An 18,016-nucleotide genomic window follows, 5' to 3' on the forward strand; every position below is an offset into this window, starting at 1 on the left:
GAAGCTGTGGGTGGGAGATTTCCTGAGATGATGAGGTTCTGTGTCGTCTGGGAGATGATGGTTTGGTGATGGGGGTGGGGTCATGGTCGAGGGGGTGGTAGGAAGAGGTGTCCTCGAGTTGGCGTTTGGCTTCAGCGGTGTAGAGGTCAGTGCGCCACACTACCACTGCGCCCCCTTTATCTGCTGGCTTGATGGTGAGGTCAGGATTGGAGCAGAGGGATTGGAGGGCTGCGTGTTGTGAGGGTGAGAGGTTGGAGGAGGGGAGGGGGGTAGACAGGTTAAGGCGGTTAATGTCCCGGTGGCAGTTGGAAATGAAGAGGTCGAAAGCGGGTAATAGGCCAGTGCGAGGTGTCCAGGTGGATGCATGTGTGTTCGGGGTGGGCGAAGGGGTCCTCGGAAGGTGGAAGGGAGTCCTGATTGTGAAAATAAGCTCAGAGGAAGAGGCAGCTGAAGAAGTGTTCGATATCACGGCGTGTATTAAATTCATTGTTGCGTGGATGGAGGAGGATGAAGGTGAGTCCTTTGCTGAGGACTGATCGTTCGTCCTCAGTGAGTTTCTGGTCAATGGACAGTGGGGTGTTTAGTGACAGTAACACTGTTGAATATCATGGGGCAGTGGCAGATTATCTCTTTTGGGGATGAGTCATTGTTTGGCATTGGCATGGCATACATGTTACTTGTCACTCATCAGCCCATTGGATATTGTTAAGATCTTGTTGCATTTCAAACTGAACTGCTTCAGTTTATGAGGAGTTGTGAATCGTGCTGAACATTGTGCAATTATTGGCGAATATTTCCACCTCTGACCTTATGATGGAGGATGGTCATTGATGAAGATGGTTGAGCCTAAGACACTACCCTATGAATTCCTGAAGAGACGTTCTGGAACTGTGATGACTGACCTCCAACAACCACAGCCATCTCTCTATGTGTCAGGTATCCCTGAACAATTCAGATACACAACAATATTTCAAAACTAATTGAAGGAATACATATGAGACACCTCTCTTCTGGGAGTCTCCAGTGCAAGTTTTTCTGTTCCAGAAACAATTTGATAAGTGTTGACTGTCATTAACCTTGTTGATCTTGGCCACACGCAGTGCCCCCATCCATTCTCCCCACCACCCACAGCTCCCACTGTCCATTCCCCCCGCCAACAACAGCACCCCTTGACCAATCTCTCTCCATCCCCAGCTTCTTGTCCATTCTCCCTCTATACTTCAAACAACCTGTCCATTCTCTCTCATTCAACCCTCTGCACCCCTGTCATTTCATTCCTCACCCTCTGCCGCTGTCCTGTCCGTCTGCCCCCATCTATTCTGTCACCACACCCTCTGTCCCATTTCTATTCTTCCAGGCCTCCACCATCTCCTCTCTATCCATTCTCTCTCTCTCCCTCCCCCCACCATCTGCCACTCCCTGCATCATTCTCTCGCCCCTGTTGTGGGGAAAAACACCAGGCTCGGAGTCAGAATTGAGGTTCAATGACAGAGTTTATGGCATAAGGAAATACCGGGGCTCCGGGGAGAGAAGGACACTAACAGCACCATGTCAGCTGCGCGTCTTCTCTCGACCCGGAGCACACGTCAAGAAACTTTTATCCATCTTGTGATACAATCGGTCAGGAATGAGATTATTGTCTTTGTAACATGATTTGTTTATGGTAATCATTGTAGAATTGTTGATAGTTTCGATACAGTCTTTGTCAGTTCCAGCACAGCCTTTGTTAATTTCCGCACAGCCATTGTCAGTTTCAGTGCAGACTGAAAGCCATTGTCAGTTTCATTGTCTGCATGGAAATCCATTGTTGTAGTAATGGGTGCTAATTGCTCTTCCTGAGAAGGGGGATTCCTGCAGCCCTGGATATTAGCATTTGGTATTGAGTCTGTATCAAGCTGTTAGCACTTCTATAAGAGGTGTTGGCTGGACCCAGACACTTCGGCGGGCAGTGTTAATTACTCATGAGTATTGTCTCCCCCACCCGCCTTAAACTAATCAACTGGGTTGTGAGTCCATTGTGCTGGCATTCTGGTTGCCCCAGGCAGTGTCTGTATCAGCTCTGCTGTTTCTCTCCGTATTGTGATCCAGCGGCCATCTCGTGTGTCAAGTTGGCCAACTGATGGCTCAGTGGCCATCTTGTGTATCCGTGTGCATAGTGTCACCCTGCCCTGTGCCATCTCCCACTTCTTCACTACGCCCACTTTCTTTCCCCCGCCCAGTCTATCAACCCCATTTATTCTCTCTCTCTGTACTCCCTAGTCTCTGTACCCCCACCCATTTTCTCTCTCTCTGTCCCCCATCCATTCGGTCTCTTTTCTCCCCAGCCCCCACCACACCCGTCCTTTCTTGAGCCTCGAACCAGCTTTGACCGCTGTATCAAGCCCTTCAAAGGACAGAGAGAGAAAAAATAGATGGTGATGACTCTGCTTGGGAGTCGGGAGGGGTGAGAAATGGCTGAACTTCAAAATTGAGAATACCTAAAATGATATATTCAGAAACATGGTTAAAGTCAGAAAGCATGTTCAAGTTATTAAAAGAGCTGCTGAAATCTTTCTGAAACTTTCACTGAAATAAGCACAGTCAGGCCACAGCTCAGGACAGGCTGGAAGGGGTGGATGGCCTAGTCCTAGTCTTGTGAAGTTGGTTCCAACTATCTAGAAATAGCGTCACAGAGCACAGAAACATACCCTTCGGTCTATACCAACCAGATATCCTAAATTAATCTAATGACCAATTTTCCAGTATTTTGCCCCTTATCCCTCTGAATCTGTCCTATTCATATCTCCATCCAGATGCATTTTAAATATTATCATTATACTAGCCTCCACCACTTCCTCTGACAGCTCATTCCATACACGCACCACCCTCTGTGCAAACAGGTTGCCCCTCAGAAATCTTTTCACTCTCACCCGAAACCCATGTAATCCAGTTCTGGTCTCGCCCCCCAACCTGGGGAAAAGACATACAAAAGTTGAGTAGCCAGACAGAATGCAAAAGCAATACAATGTCGAATCACAGCGAAAAATAAATTGTGCCTCTACCCCTTTTTTCCTATTGGCATTTGGACTCTTAAAATCTGACAGGAACACCAGCATCCCCAGTGAACATAATACGCATGTTTTCCAGTGTCAGCACCACAGTGCGCATGCCCACCATTGTCAGCAAAATTCAGGGCACGCTCATCGCTTTCCGCAAAAAAATGGCGCGCGACCTTCCTTTGATGGCCCAATGGGGAACCCTGGAGGACCAGAAGGAAATTGGTCCTCCTGCCAATCAGAGCCACTGCATTGTATGAATGCGGAAGTTGGACCACGAGTTTCTGAAGCTGCTAATCCTGCACCTAACTTTCTGAATCAACATTGAGCTTCACCCAGACTGCAAATTCCTTCCTCTGTGTAAGATCTGTGAGTACGGCACTCTCTTTTCTCGCCCCCTTTGGCATTTCTATTTCTTTCCGAAGTTCAATTGTTGACTTGCATCAACTGAAAGGAAACGGAGTGATCCCAGGGAGGGGACGGACTATGGAAACGTGGTCCAGGTCTGTGTCTCAATTGGCAACATAGACAGACAGGAGGCTGGAAGGGCACAGCAAACAAGGCAGCATCAGGAAGTGGAAAAGTCGATGTTTCAGGTGCAAGCCTTCTTCAGGACTGGGGGTGGGTGCTGGGGCTGGGGCTAAAGTGGGGATAGGTGAAGAGAGGGAGAGGGTACGGCCTGATGAGTCAATTGGGGGAACAAATCAGGTTGGTGGCAGGAAGGAGTGGAAATGAGGGGCATGGGTCTGAGAAGGGAGTCGGGGGTGTAAAGGCAGGTTATTAGAAATTGGAGAACTCAATGTTGAGTCCTGTAGGCTGTAGGCTGCCCGGGGGGGGGGAGAAGATGGGATGTTGTTCCCCCAATTTGCAGTTTGGTTCGTTGTGGTAATAGAGGAAGCCTAAGATGTTCTTGTCAGGAAGGGACTGGGAAGGGGAATTAAAACGGGAGGTCCGGACAGCCTCTGCAGACCTGGCTGTGATGCTCAGTGAACTGTTTCCAAAGTTTACGCTCGGTCTCCCCGATGTAGAGAAGACCACAATTTACAAACACGTGGCAAATGCAGTATCTCAATGTGAAGTTATAGCCATTGCTGTGAAACAAAAAGCAGAAAGGAGATGTATTGTTTAAATGGTGATATATTGGGATGTGGAGAAAGTGAGAACTACAGATGCTGGAGATTAGAGTCAAAGTGTGGTGCTGGAAAAAGGCAGTATACAAGGACCAGGAGACTCGACATTTCGGTCTCGAGCACTTCTTCATCAGGAATGATGTGTGGATGTGCAAAGGGGCCTCAGCATCCTTCTACACCAATCACTGCCAGTTGTGTTCAGAAGTGGGGATATCTTCCTGCAGTTAGGGGGTCATTGAAAATATTCAAGGCTGAGTTCATGTGAATTTTGAACAACAAAGAAGTGGATGTTTCTGGGGGAAGGCAAGAAAATGGTTTTAAGACCAATACAGAACTGTTGTAAAGTTATACAGCATAAAAACAGACCCTTCAGTCCAACTAATCCATGCTGAATATATTCACAAACTAAACTAGTCCCACCTGCCTGTGTTTGGCCCATATCCCTCTGAACCTTTCCTATTCATGTACTTATCCAAATGCCTTTTAAACGTTGTTACTGTACCTGCATCCACCACCGTGTCTGGACATTCATTCCACACACAAACCACTCGCAGTGTTTAAAACAAAAAGGTGCCCCTCCTGCCTTTTTAAATTCTTTCTCCTCTCACCTTCAAATTTGCTGACTAATCTTTATACCCCCACCTTAGGGAAAGTATACCCAGCGGTCACCTCATCTCTGCCCCTTGTGATTTTATACACCTCTGTCAGGTCACCTCTAAACCTCCTGTGATCCAGTGAACAAGTCCCAACCTATTCATCTCGATGGTTGTGAATCTGCTGATAATCTGTTGAATGTTGGTGCAGGCTTGAAAGACCAAATGGTCTATTCCTGCTTCCAATTCTCTCTCACTGTGTCCAGGACAGCAAGAGAACATAAGACATCGGAGCAGAAATTGGACCATTCAAGGTCTGCTCTGCCGTTCAATCATGGCTGATAGGTTCCTCAGCTACATTTGCCCACTTTGTCTCTGTAACCCTCCATTGTCTTGATACTCAAGAACGTCTCTATCTCAGTCTTAAATATCCTCAGTGACCTGGCCTCCATGGCCATCTGTGGCAGTGAGTTCCATAGATTCACCACTCTCTGGCTGAAGATGTTTCTCCTTACCTCCATTCTGAAAGGTCTTTCCTTTACTCTAAGGCTGTGCCCACTGGTTCTAGTCCCTCCAACCAATGGAAACACCTTCCCAACTTCCACACTGTCCAGGCTATTCAGTATTCTTTGTTTCAATTAGAATGCCCCCGAGTGTGGGCCTGTTAATCAGCATGGCCCAGACCCTTTCGGATGAGGTACAGCAGGGATTACCTTGAGCAAACTGAGAATGACTGGGGTGGAGATTTTCAACTTCAAGGGAATAAGAGAGGAAAGAGAGTTCACTATGAATGAGATTTGATCAGGTGGGCTGATGGGCCAAGGTGTGGCAGTTTAGTTTAGAGAAATGTGTGGTTTGCATTTTGGTCAAGCAATCCAGGCAGGACTGACACAGTTAAGGAGGATGTTGCAGAACAAAGAGACCTTGGAGTGCAGGTTCATAGTTCCTTGAATCACTGGTAGACAGGATAGTGAAGGAGGCATTTGGTAGGCTTTCCTTTATTGGTCAGAGCAGAGAGTACAGGAATTTGGAGGTCATGTTGGAGCTGTGTAGGACATTGGTTAGTCCACGTTTGGAAGACTACATTTATTTCTGGTCTCCCTGTTTATAGGAAAGATGTTGTGAAACTTTGAAAGGGGTCGGAAAAGATTTAAAAGGCTGCTGTCAGAGTTGGAGGGTTCGAGTAACAGGGAGAAGCTGAAATGGCTGGGGATATTTTCCCTAGAGCATTGGAGGCTGAGGGGTGACCTTATAGACTTTCGAAAGGGGAATGGATAGGGTGAATACCCAAGTTACTTTCGCCAAAGTAGAAAAGTCCAAGACTAGAAAGTATATGTTTGAGGTGAGGGGGAATTTTAAAAGGCATTTGGATGGGTACATGAAAAGGAAGGGTTTTGAGGGGTATCAGCCACATGCAGGCAAATTGGATTAGGTTGATTTAGGATATTTGTTTGGCTGGACAACTTGGATCAAAGGGTCTGTTTCCATGCTGCATGACTCTAATCTTCTTTGGTGAAAGCAGAAGTGTGATTGTGAAGGCTAGAGTTTCAGAACAGCTTTCAAAGATGTTTTGCCCTTAATGGGAGCAGAAGACGTTACGATGAAATTTTGCATTTGTGAGACAGCAACTGAGTGAGTGGGTACATCTGAGGTTTTGGTGGAAAGTGGAATATCATTGCACTGTGGGGATGAAACTTTACCCTATCCAGTCATTTCTGCTGGTGACTGAAACCAGGCTCAAGATTAGGAGGAGTAAATTTAAGACAGATGAGGAGGAACTGCTTTTCCTGGAGAGTAGTGAATCTTTGGAATTCTCTGTCCAAGGAATTAAGGCTAGTTGGGACAATGCAGGGAGGGGAGGACCAGAGACAATGGATAGATCAGCTGTGATCTTAATTAATGGTGGAGTGGCTGGGTGGGCCAAATGGCCTACTCCTGCTTCTATTACTCCGAAACTGTGACCCTGCATTTCCCATGGCTAACCCACCTAACGTGCACGTCCCTGGACATTATGGCCAATCCAAATCAAGACTGGTGAGTAATGTAGTGATGTGGAAAATGAACATCAGAGAACAATTGAAAGGGACAAGGAGAGTAAATATACCAGCAATCAAAACTGGATTCTAAATTGAAACTAAAAATGGTGTGTCTGAATGTGTGCTGCATTGTGACAAAAGTGAATGAATTGACGACACACATTGAAGAGAATAATTGCGATCTGACACTCCCTACAGAGACATGGCTTGAGGATGACAAGGATTGGATCCTGAATATTGAGGGTGTCCTCAAATTGGAAGCTAGGTAAAGGTGGAGGGTTGGCACTGCTAATCAAAGCACTGATTACAGGGTAGTCTGGTGTCAGCTCAGATTTCAGGTCCTGATTTCTCTGCCCTCTGTTCTCTTCTACACCTTCTGGAACAATAAAACATTCAGTCAATCAAGCCCCAACCCACAATCTCCCAGCCTGTCAACCATCCAGGCACAGTGTAGTCACAGCAGGGAATCAAACAAGAAAAATGAAACCAAATTTGAAATAAATAGGTGCTTGTGTTTAATGTTTGTTCATTAGGAAGTAAACCAGAAATGGGGATCTCCCAGGATTCTTATACTGCCCTACTTGAGGAATTCTCTTTTCCCTTATATCTAACTATTAGTACCCAGCTAGGATTTACAACAATGCTTACCCCAACAGAAGGCATATAGTCTCAAATAGACAGAGACATACAGGATGGAAATAGACATTTTCTCTCTCTCATGTGCGTGCACACACACACATTCACTCCCGTGGACTTGTTTGTGTATGTTTGCAGAATTATATTTGCAGAGCTGGGTTAAAATGTCACTTTTTGTTATAAAACTTTAAGTTCTCTTGAGAAGGTGCCTTACAGGTAGTTCTGGGATTTGCATGTTAATGATACCTGCAACCCATTCGAAAAGATGAAAGACTTCACAATCCAGGTTTGTTTAACAGGTCATTTCAGTGGCAGGACACTGTTGTGTTTTTCCATAAATTCTATGTCTTATGACCTTATTCTCCACAACCACCTAATGAAGGAGCAGCACTCCAAATGCTAGTGCTTCCAAACAAACCTGTTGGTCTACAAACTGGTGTTGTGTGATTGTTAACTTTATCCATTTTAGGGGGTGATTTCCTATGCTAAATTATCTATAGTGCGTAGGGATGTGCAGGTTAGGGTGGATTGGCAGTTCTAAATTACCCATAGTGCCCAGGGATGTGTAGGTTAGGTGTATTAGTCAGGAGGATTAATATTGAGCAATGGTTGAGGGTGAGTTACCCTTTGGAGGGTGGGTGTGGACTCGTTGGGCCGAGTGGCCTGCTTCCACACTTGGGATTCTCTGAAGGGAAGGAATTCCTGCAAACTGCAGGGCATCACAATGTGGAAGTGGCCCTGTCAGTTTCAGAGTGAAACTCCCTCCCTCTGGACAACTGTTCATCCTGGGAAGGAGACGATGGGGGGGAATCTGTTCACTTGTAGCAGCTGGAGTGAATCCAGTGAGGGAGCAGACTCTGCAAACTCTTAATTACTTGGTAAAAATACTGGATTAGTGGTGCTGGAAGAGCACAGCAGTTCAGGCAGCATCAGGGACGGAAGGATGGGGTGGGGCTGTTTTCCCCAAGTCTGAAGGGTGACATTACAGACTTTTTATAGAATCCTGACGGGTATGGATAGGGTCAATACTCAAGGTCTTTTCCTTTGGATGGGGGAAGTCCAGAATGAGAGGGTAATAGGTTTCGGGTGAGGGCGGTGGAGTGGGGGGAGGCATGGGGGGATGTAAAAGAGATTTCAGGGGCAAATTTCTTTTTATGGAGAGGGTGGTGCAGCTATGGAATGAGCTGCCAGAGGAGGTGGTGGGGTCTAGTACAATTTCAACAGGTAAAAAGCATGTGGATAGGCGTATGAATACGAAGGGTTCAGTGGATCGGGGCCAAGTGACGGTACATGCGACTGGAGTCATAGAGATGTACAGCATGAAACAGACCCTTCAGTCCAACCTGTTCTTGCCGAACAGATAGCCAACCCAATTTAGTCCAGGTGCCAGTCCATATTGGGGCCAAGTCTTGGCAAATATGACTAGATTAATTTACGATACCTGGTCAGCTCAGACAAGTTGGGCCAAAAGGCCTGTTTCTGTGCTGTATGACTGATTGTCTTCGGTGAAAGCAGAAGTGTGGTTGTGAAGACTGGACTTTCAGAGCAGCTTTCAAAGATGTTTTGCTCTGACTGGGAACAGAAGAGTTTCACTGAGGTGTGTCGGTGTTAATGCCTTGATGTCTCAATTTGCTCCCACCTTCCTGGGGACATTAACCATTTTGTTCCACAAATAGCTGCTTTGCAGGTTATCCCATGAATTGACACACTTGTATTTGCTTCCCAGAATCAGACCTGCTCACTGTCAACTGTATCCCAGTGTTGTGGAGTTATCCAAAATGCAGAGAGATGTCAGTCTTGACGTTTTTGCTTTTCTGCCCCTGTAAGAATCAGCACCTTCAGGGGAATTAGTTAGAGCGGAGTGAGAACAGGTGGGGGGGGAGGGGGGTGGGGTGGAAAGAGAGTGGGATTGTGCTTTCAATTTTGTGGAATAACAAAAGAAAAGAATATTCCACAGAAAGTAGAATTCCTTGTTCAGAATTTCTACCCTGCACTGACAGTGATGGCTTTTGTAATCTCTTTTTACAGAGTATTTGAAGATCTGATGACGGAAGTTTCAAAATGAACAGATGAAGGGCTTATGCCTGAAACTCTCCTGCTCCTCAGATGCTGCTTGACCTGCTGTACTTTTCCAACGCCACACTTTTCGAATCTCACTCACCAGCGTCTGCAGTCCTCACTTTGACGTCAATGTGTGTCAGTCACTCAGTCCATCCGGACCACAACAATTTTCAAGTATGATTCTATGAGAAGGAGCAATGCTCTTTGGTTCCTGTCTCAGTACGTTTTCAGCATCAGTGGGACTGGATGAGAGACCCTACCATTGCAGTGCACTGAGTGTGTAGCCTGAAGCAGTTATACGGTCTGGGAAGAAGAATTCACGGTGGGGAGAGCCTCCGCACATGTTAGTGTGCAGCTGAAGCTTCGGCCATGGAGAAACCAGAGGAATCCCGCCCCGAGGAGAAACCATGGAAATGTGGCGACTGCGGAAAAGGCTTCCGTTTCCCGTCTGCCCTGGAGATTCATCGGCTCAGCCACACTGGGGAGTGGCCGTTCCCCTGCCCTGTCTGCGGGAAGGGCTTCAGCGATTCCACTAACCTCCGGATCCACCAGCGTGTCCACACGGGGGAGAGGCCCTTCAGCTGCCCTGAGTGCGGGAAGGCCTTCAGCAATTCCTCCCACTTGGTGAGGCACCAGCGAGTCCACACGGGGGAGAGGCCGTTCACCTGCTCTCAGTGCGGGAAGGGCTTCATCTGCTCCTACCACATGCTGAGGCACCAGCGGGTCCACACGGGAGAGAGGCCGTTCACCTGCTCTCAGTGCGGGAAGGGTTTCACTTGCTCCTCCCACCTGCGGAGCCACCAGCGTGTCCACACCGGGGAGAGGCCCTTCAGCTGCACCGAGTGCGGGAAGGCCTTCAGGAATTACACTAGCCTGCTGAGGCACCGGCAGCTCCACACGGGGGAGAGGCCATTCCCATGCCACGAGTGCGGGAAGGCCTTCAGCAATTCCTCTGACCTGCTGAGGCACCGGCGGATCCACACAGGGGAGAGGCCCTTCAGCTGCACCGATTGCGGGAAGGCCTTCACCCGCTCCTCCCACCTGCGGGGCCACCAGCGGGTTCACGTGTCTTCGCAGGGGGATTGAAGGAATGACAGCCGAGTGCCATTATCGACTGGACTAACAACCCATTTCCGGGGATCCTGGGTTCGATTCCCACCGCGACAGATGGTGCAATCAGAATTTGGTCATAATTCTGGAGTTCAGAATCTAACAATGAAACTATTTTTGGTGGGATGGGGGTGGAAGAAAATTTCCATCTGATTCACTCAGTTCTTTTTTTTAGGGAAGGAAACTGTCATTGTGGGAGAAGATTCACTCAGTCGTCCCAGCTGCATCCTTTACCCAGTCTGGCCTACACGTGACTCCAGACCCACAGCAGTGTGGTTGACTCTACACTGCCCATCCGACGAACTTGGATACAGGATACGGGTTGAAATTGCTGAGTGAGGCAATACATCCCCCGGCTTAAGGCTGTACCAAGGAAACAATTACAAAGGGACAACTTGGTGGTGACCAATAATGAAGAAAGTGAGGAGTTGCAGGGGATGTGTGCACTTTGACCTTGAGCTGTTTTTAAAAAATGCTACCTTTTCTCTGCCTTTCTGCTGGGAGATTCTGAAGCTGTAACAAAGTTGGGTCATAATAAAGATTATCTGAACTTCACGCTGAGCTCAGACTCTCATTGAGAGCTTTGAACTGCAACAGGTTTTTGTTTTAAAACTGCTCATTTCTTTCTGGTGAAAGTGAGAACTGCTGATGCTGGAGATCAGAATCAAGATGAGAGTGGCGCTGGTAAAGCACAGCAGGTCAGGCAGCGTCCGAGGAGCAGGAAAATCGACATTTCGGGCAAGGTTGATTTTCCTGCTCCTTGGATGCTGCCTGACCTGCTGTGCTCATTTCTGACAGCTTCCTGGAGGATGTTTCCAATGTTGTGTATTGGTTCCAGCAGTCACTGAGTAGCCAGTATTGTTAGAAATTGTAAATGTTTCAGGAGTGCAGGTACTGCATCATCCCATTATCATTATACAGTTTCCTGGCAGCACTGGGAGGTGTGGGCTGTGTCCACTGGAAACGATGTGGAGCTGCCGGTGTTGGACTGGGCTGGATAAAGTTAAAAATCTCAGAACACCAGGTTATAGTCCAACTGGTTTATTTGGAAGCACGAGCTTTCGGAGCGCTGCTTGGGATGTTTGTGGAACAGGATCATCAGACAGAACCACCTGATGAAGGAGCAGCGCTCCAAAAGCTAATGCTTGCAACTGAGCCTGTTGGAGTATCACCTGGTGTGGTGTGAATTTTAACTTTGCACACCCCAGTCCAACACCGGCAACGCCAAACTGTACATAGTTCTTTGAAAGTTGCATAATTGGGAGACAGGGTGGTGAAAGTGACGTTCAGCACACTTGCCTTCATTGTTCGCACCATTCAGTGTAGGAGTTGAGACATCATGTTGTGGTTGTACAGGATATTGGTGAGACCGCTTTTAGAATGCTGAGTACACTTTTGGTCGCCCTATTAACGACCACAGGTTGACAGGTTACTTTATTTCGATTTATAAAATCATGGGTGGTGCAGGAAAGGTAAATATCACAGGGGGGGAAATGGTGAATCTGCCCTTTTTTACTTAAATTCTAAAATGTCCAAATACCATCAGTGACATGAGCATCGCCAGAGAGCATAATGCTCATGCTCCTCGCTGCACGCAACACACACTTCGCGACTTCCTTTTGGTGGGCCACTCAGAAGCCCTGGAAGACCGGAAGCGGACTGGTCCTCCTGCCAATCTGAGCCTTCCTGTTGTCTGAATGCAGAAGTTGGAACACTAGCTTCGGAAGCTGCTGCTGCTCTCCCTGGATGAAGATCGAGTTTGCTCCAGGCTGCAACCTCCTTACTCCGTCGGTACGCCACTCTCTTTATCAACTCCTTTTTCATTTTTATTCATGCTGGGCTTCAATTTTTGACTTGCAGCAACCGAACGGAAAAGGAAATTAATCCACGGAGTAGACAGAATCAGGAAAACGTTTTCATAAACAGAAAGTGGTTCATGTATGGAATGAATGTCCAGAGGAAGTCGTCGATGCACGTATAGATGCAACCTTTAAAAGACATTTGGATAAGTACATGAATAGGGAAGGTGCGGAGGGATATGGGGCAAACACCAGCAAGTGGCACTAGTTTAGGTTGAGAACATAGCACGGAATACTTCGACTGAAGGGTCAGTTTCTGTGCTGTCTGACTGTAACTGTTCTGTTGTGGTCTGAAAATTATTTTCTTGCCTTCCACTTTAAACGTTGTTACTCTACTTGCGTCCAACACATAAACCACTCAAACAAAGCCACCTCATGTACACAACATAAAAATCTACACTTTGATGTTCAAAAATCAGATGAACTCAGCCTTGAATATATTCAATGACCCCCTAACTGCAGGAGGACATCCCCACTTCTAATATATCACTTGCCTTGCTGATTGCTTGCTGCACCTGTCTGACAACTGGCAGTAACTGGTGTAGAAGGACCGGAGGCCCCTTTGTCCATCCACACATCATTCCTGATGAAGGGCTCATGCCTGAAATGTCAACTCTCCCGCTCCTCAGATACTGCCTGTCCTGCTGTGCTTTTCTAGCACCACACTTTTAGACTCTAATTCCAGCATCTGCAGGTCTCACTTTCTGTACATCGGATGCTGAGGGTTAACCTTAATAAGGGTCAGTGAGAGTCAATACCCAAGGTTTTTTCACCAGGATAGGAGTGTCCAGAACTAAAATGCATAGCTTTTAGGTGAGTGGGGAAAGGGACATGAGGGGCAACCATTTCACACAAGAGAGTGGTATATTTATAGAACTGTCAGAAAAAGTGGTGGAGGCTGAAACAAGTGCAATGTTTAAAACCCATCTTGATGGGTAAATGAATAGGAAAAGTTTGGAGGGATATGGGCCATGTGTAGACAATTGAGACAAGATTAGTTTAGGATATCTGGTCGACACTGACGAGCTGGGCTGAAGGGTCTTTTTCTGTGCTGTAATACTCAAATCATCTTCAGTGAATGCAGAAGCATGGTTGGACTTTCAGAGCAGCTTTCCAAGATGTTTTGCCCTTACTGGGAGCAAAAGAAGTTATAATGAAGTCTTTCGTTTATGAGACAGCAACTGAGTAAGGGAGTACATCTGAGATTTTGGTGCACAGTGGAAATTCATTCCACTGTGGGGATGAAGCCATACCGTATCCAATCATTTCTGCTAGTGAATGAGACAAGGCCTCAAGGTGAGGGGGAGTAAGTTTAGGACAGTGATGAGGAAGAACTGCTTTTCCCAGAGAGTAGTCAATCTACGGAATTCTACCCACCTAACCCACACATCCCTGGACACTGTGGGCAATTTAGCATGGCCAATCCAAATCAAGGCCGGTGAGTAATGTAGTGATGTGGAAAATGAACATCAGAGAACAATAGAAAGGGACAAGGAGAGTAAATATACCAGCAATCAAAACTGGATTCTAAAGATCACAAAAATTAAAACTAAAAATTGTGTGTCTGAATGTGTGCTGCATTGTAACAAAATTGACTGCACACATTGAAGAGAATAATTATGATCCGAGACTCCTGACAGAGGCATGGCTTCAGGATGACAAAGATTAGATCCTGAACATAGAGACATTAGTTAAATGGGAAGCAAGGTAAAGTTAAAGGTAGAGGGTTGGCACTGCTAATCAAAGCACTGATCACAGGGTGGTCTGGTGTCAGCTTGGGTTTCAGGCCCTGATTTCTCTGTCCTCTGTTGATCGCCCTGTTCCCACAGAGTAAGATGTCGGTCTGTTCTCAGCTCTTAAAGAGGTAAACCAGAAACAGGGGTATCCCAGGAATCTTACAGTGCCCTACTTGAGGAATTCTGTCACCCTTACATCTATTAGTACCGAGCTATGATTTACAATAACATTTACACCAACAGAAATAAAGCATCTGTTATCAAATAGGCATAGAGCACGGAAATAAGACTTTTTCTCCATCTCATGCACACATGAGATAGATCATCCACGGGGGTGAGTTTGTATTTGCAGCATGACGTTTGCAAATACATTCTACTTTGCTCAAAGACTGCACAATCTGCAGGCAGTCAATACATGTAATATTTTGTAAATTCCACTTTGACAATAGATAATGGGCCCACTACTTTTTGTCATTTATATAAATGATTTGGATGTGAGTATAAGTGGTATAGTTAGTAAGTTTGCTGATGACACCAAAATTGGAGGTGTCGTGGACAGCGAAGGAGGTTACCTCAGATTACAATGGGATCTTGATCAGATGGGCCAATGGGCTGAGAAGTGGCAAATGGAGTTTAATTTAGATAAATGTGAGGTGCTGCATTTTGGGAAAGCAAATCTTAGAAGGACTTGTACACTTAATGGTAAGGTCGCAGGGAGTGTTGCTGAACAAAGAGACCTTGGAGTGCAGGTTCATAGCTCCTTGAAAATGCAGTCACAGGTCAATAGGAAGCATTTGGAAAAGCTTTCCTTTATTGGTCAGAGTATTGAGTACAGGAGTTAGGAGGTCAGGTTGCGGTTTACTGGACATTGGTTCGGTCGGAGTGGAGTCTTTGGGCCGAGTGGCCTGCTTTCATACTGTGGGGATTCTCTGAAGAGGAACGGACTTTTGCAAACTGTGCAAGGCAAAGCAGGCATGGTGCGGGGGCTTGCTGCTGGCCTTGCCCCGCCTCTTGCTCCTTCCCCCTCTTGCCCACACCTTGTTGGCGTCACAATGGCCCTGTGAATTTCAGAGTGAAGGTTGCTCCCTCTGGGCAACTCTTCATCCTGGGAGGGAGAGAGAGGGGGAAGGGTGGGGCGATGTCTGTTCACTTGATGCAATTGGAGTGAATTCAGGGAGGGAGCAGACTCTGCAAACTCAGGTATGTGTCTTAATTACTCAGCTGAGGAGGGATGGAAGGATAAAGGAGGTGGAGTAGATCTTTTCTATTTTTACTTTGTCTTTTCTTTTCTACCCTGGTCTGAAAGTGTTGACTTTTATAATCTCTTTTTACAGAGTATTTGAAAATCTGAAGACAGAAGTTTCTAGATTAACAGATGAAGGGCTGAGGACTGAAATGTCGACTCTCCTGCTCCTCGGATGCTGCCTGACCTGTTGCGTTTCTTCAGCGCTGCACATTTCAACACTGACTTTCCAATGGCTGCAGTCCTCACTTTGACGTCTGACTGTCACTTAATCCATCGGGACAGCAATGATTTTGGACTATGATTCTGTGAAAAGTAGGAAAGCTTTTTGGTTCAGTCTGACTGTTTTCAGCATCAGTGGGACTGAATGAAGACCCTACTGTTGCAGTGCACTGTGTGTGGAGCCTGAAACAGTTATACGGCCTGGACAGAGGAATTCACGGCGTGGAGGGGCTCTATACGTGTTCGTGTGCAGCAGAAGCTTCAGCCATGGAAAAACCAGAGGAATCCCACCCCGTGGAGAAAAGATGGAAGTATGTCGACTGCGGGAAAGGCTTCCGTGTCCCATCTGCACTGGAGACTCATTGGCGCAGTCAAACCAGGGAGAGGCCATTCTCCGACCTCAGGTGCAGGAAGAGCTTCAGCACTTCATCCCCTCTGCTGGCCCACCAGCAGGTCCACACGGGGAAAGAGGCCCTTCAGCTGCCCCGAGTGCAGGAAGGGCTTTACCCAGTCCTCCCACCTGCGGAAGCACCAGCGAGTTCACGTGCCATTGCAGGGGGAATTGAAGGAGCGACGGCTCAGTGCCATAATCAACTGGACTATCAACCCAGTTTCGGGGACTCCCGGGTTTGAATCCCGCTGTGGCAGATGGCGGAATTGGAATACGGTCAGAAATCTGGAGTTCGGAATCTATCGTTGAAACCATTTTCAGGGGATGGAGGGAGGTGTGGTGTTGGGAGAAAACCCCCATCCGATTCACTAACACCCTTTTTAGTGAAGGAAACTGCCGTTGGAGGAAAAAGAATCACTCAGTCATCCCAACTGCATCCTTTACCCAGTCTGGCCTACGTGTGACTCCAGACACGCAGCAGTGTGGTTGACTCTACACTGCCCCAGAACAGGCAAATGCACGGAGAGAAGCTTACTTGGAGACATGATATGGGTTCAAATTGCTGAGTGAGGCAGTATTTCCTATGGGTTATGGTTGTACCAAGGATCCAATTCCAAAGGATTCCTGCTGCACTTTTCCAGCAATACATTTTCAGCTCTGATCTCCAGCATCTGCAGTCCTCACTTTCTCCTCCAATTACAAAAGGGACAACTCTGTACTGACCAATAGTTAAGGAAGTGAGGTGGCGGGTGGGACGGGGCAGGAGTGTATGCGCTTTGATCTTGAGCTGTTTAAAAACAAAATCAACTACTCTTTCTCTGCCTTTTTGCTGGGGGGGATCTGAAGCTGTAACAAACTTGGGTCACAATAAAGGTTACCTGAACATACTGCCAGGCTCAGACTCTCATTGAAAGCTTTGCGCTCCAAGCAGTTTTTGTTTTAAAGCTGCTCATTTCTTGCAGCCTCCTGCATTGAGTTTCCAATGTCGTGTATCAGATGGAGCAGTGAATTACTAGCTAATATTGTTAGAAATTGTAAATTTTTCAGGGGTGCAGGCACTGCATCGATTCATCGGCAGATTATTGGAGGACGGCGAGGTGTGGGATGTGTTCACTAGAAACGAGGTGGTGGAGGTGCTGGTGTTGGACTAAGTTTAAAAATCACAACACTGGGTTATAATTCAACAGGTTAATTTGGAATCACTACTTCATCGGGTAGCTGTGGTGCAGGATCATAAGACACAGTTTATAGTAAAAGGTCACAGTGTCATGCAACTGATTTGATATATTTATCAAATGTACATTGCTGTTAAGTCTTTGATCTTTTAGAATGGGTTGCAGGTTTTAGTTCATTAATGCGTACATCCCAGAGCTACTATTAAGTCATATTCTAGAGATCATTAAAGGTTTTTTTTTGAAACTGGTGAAATCTCAGCCCAGACAATGCATGAAAGGTGTGTCAGTATCCCAATCTTAAATCAGACTGGTTCTTTTTCCAAACTAGGAATTTATAAAATATTACATGGATTGACTACCTGCATGTTGTGCGCTTTTTCTGCAAAATTGAATATATCTGCAAATTCAAATTCACCCCATCGTTATATGTGTGTGTGTATGAGAGAGAGTGCATGTGTGATGGAGGGGAAGCCTGTGAGAGGGTAAGTGTGTTGGGGCGGTGTATGTCTGAGAGAGAGAGTGTGTGTGTGTATGGGAGGGGTATAGATAAAAGTGAGGGGTTGCATTTTGGTAAAATAAGGAAGGGTAGGGCTTATACAGAGGGATATGGGGTGGGGGGGGTTCAGGTACATACTTCATTGAAAGTTGCATCACTGGTTGGAAGGGTGCTTCAGAAGGCATTCAGCACACTTACCATTTGTTCACACCATTGAATAAAGGAGCTAGGACATCACGTTGAAGTTGTACAGGATGTTGGTGAGGCCACTTGTATAGTATTGAGAACGCTTC

General features: G+C 46.6%; 1 protein-coding gene across 1 annotated transcript in view; it reads left to right on the plus strand.

The window, feature by feature from the left end:
- The window catches only part of LOC140460597 (uncharacterized), a 621,333-nt gene extending 605,782 nt beyond the window's left edge, over nt 1-15,551 (plus strand). The window contains exon 4 of the transcript XR_011954227.1: nt 15,531-15,551. The gene's annotated coding sequence lies outside the window, so the exon portion shown is untranslated. The remainder of the gene's footprint in view (nt 1-15,530) is intronic.
- Nucleotides 15,552-18,016: the final 2,465 nt, after the last annotated feature.

The sequence above is a fragment of the Chiloscyllium punctatum genome, chromosome 36 (assembly GCF_047496795.1).
Source record: "Chiloscyllium punctatum isolate Juve2018m chromosome 36, sChiPun1.3, whole genome shotgun sequence".
Classification (NCBI taxonomy): domain Eukaryota; kingdom Metazoa; phylum Chordata; class Chondrichthyes; order Orectolobiformes; family Hemiscylliidae; genus Chiloscyllium; species Chiloscyllium punctatum.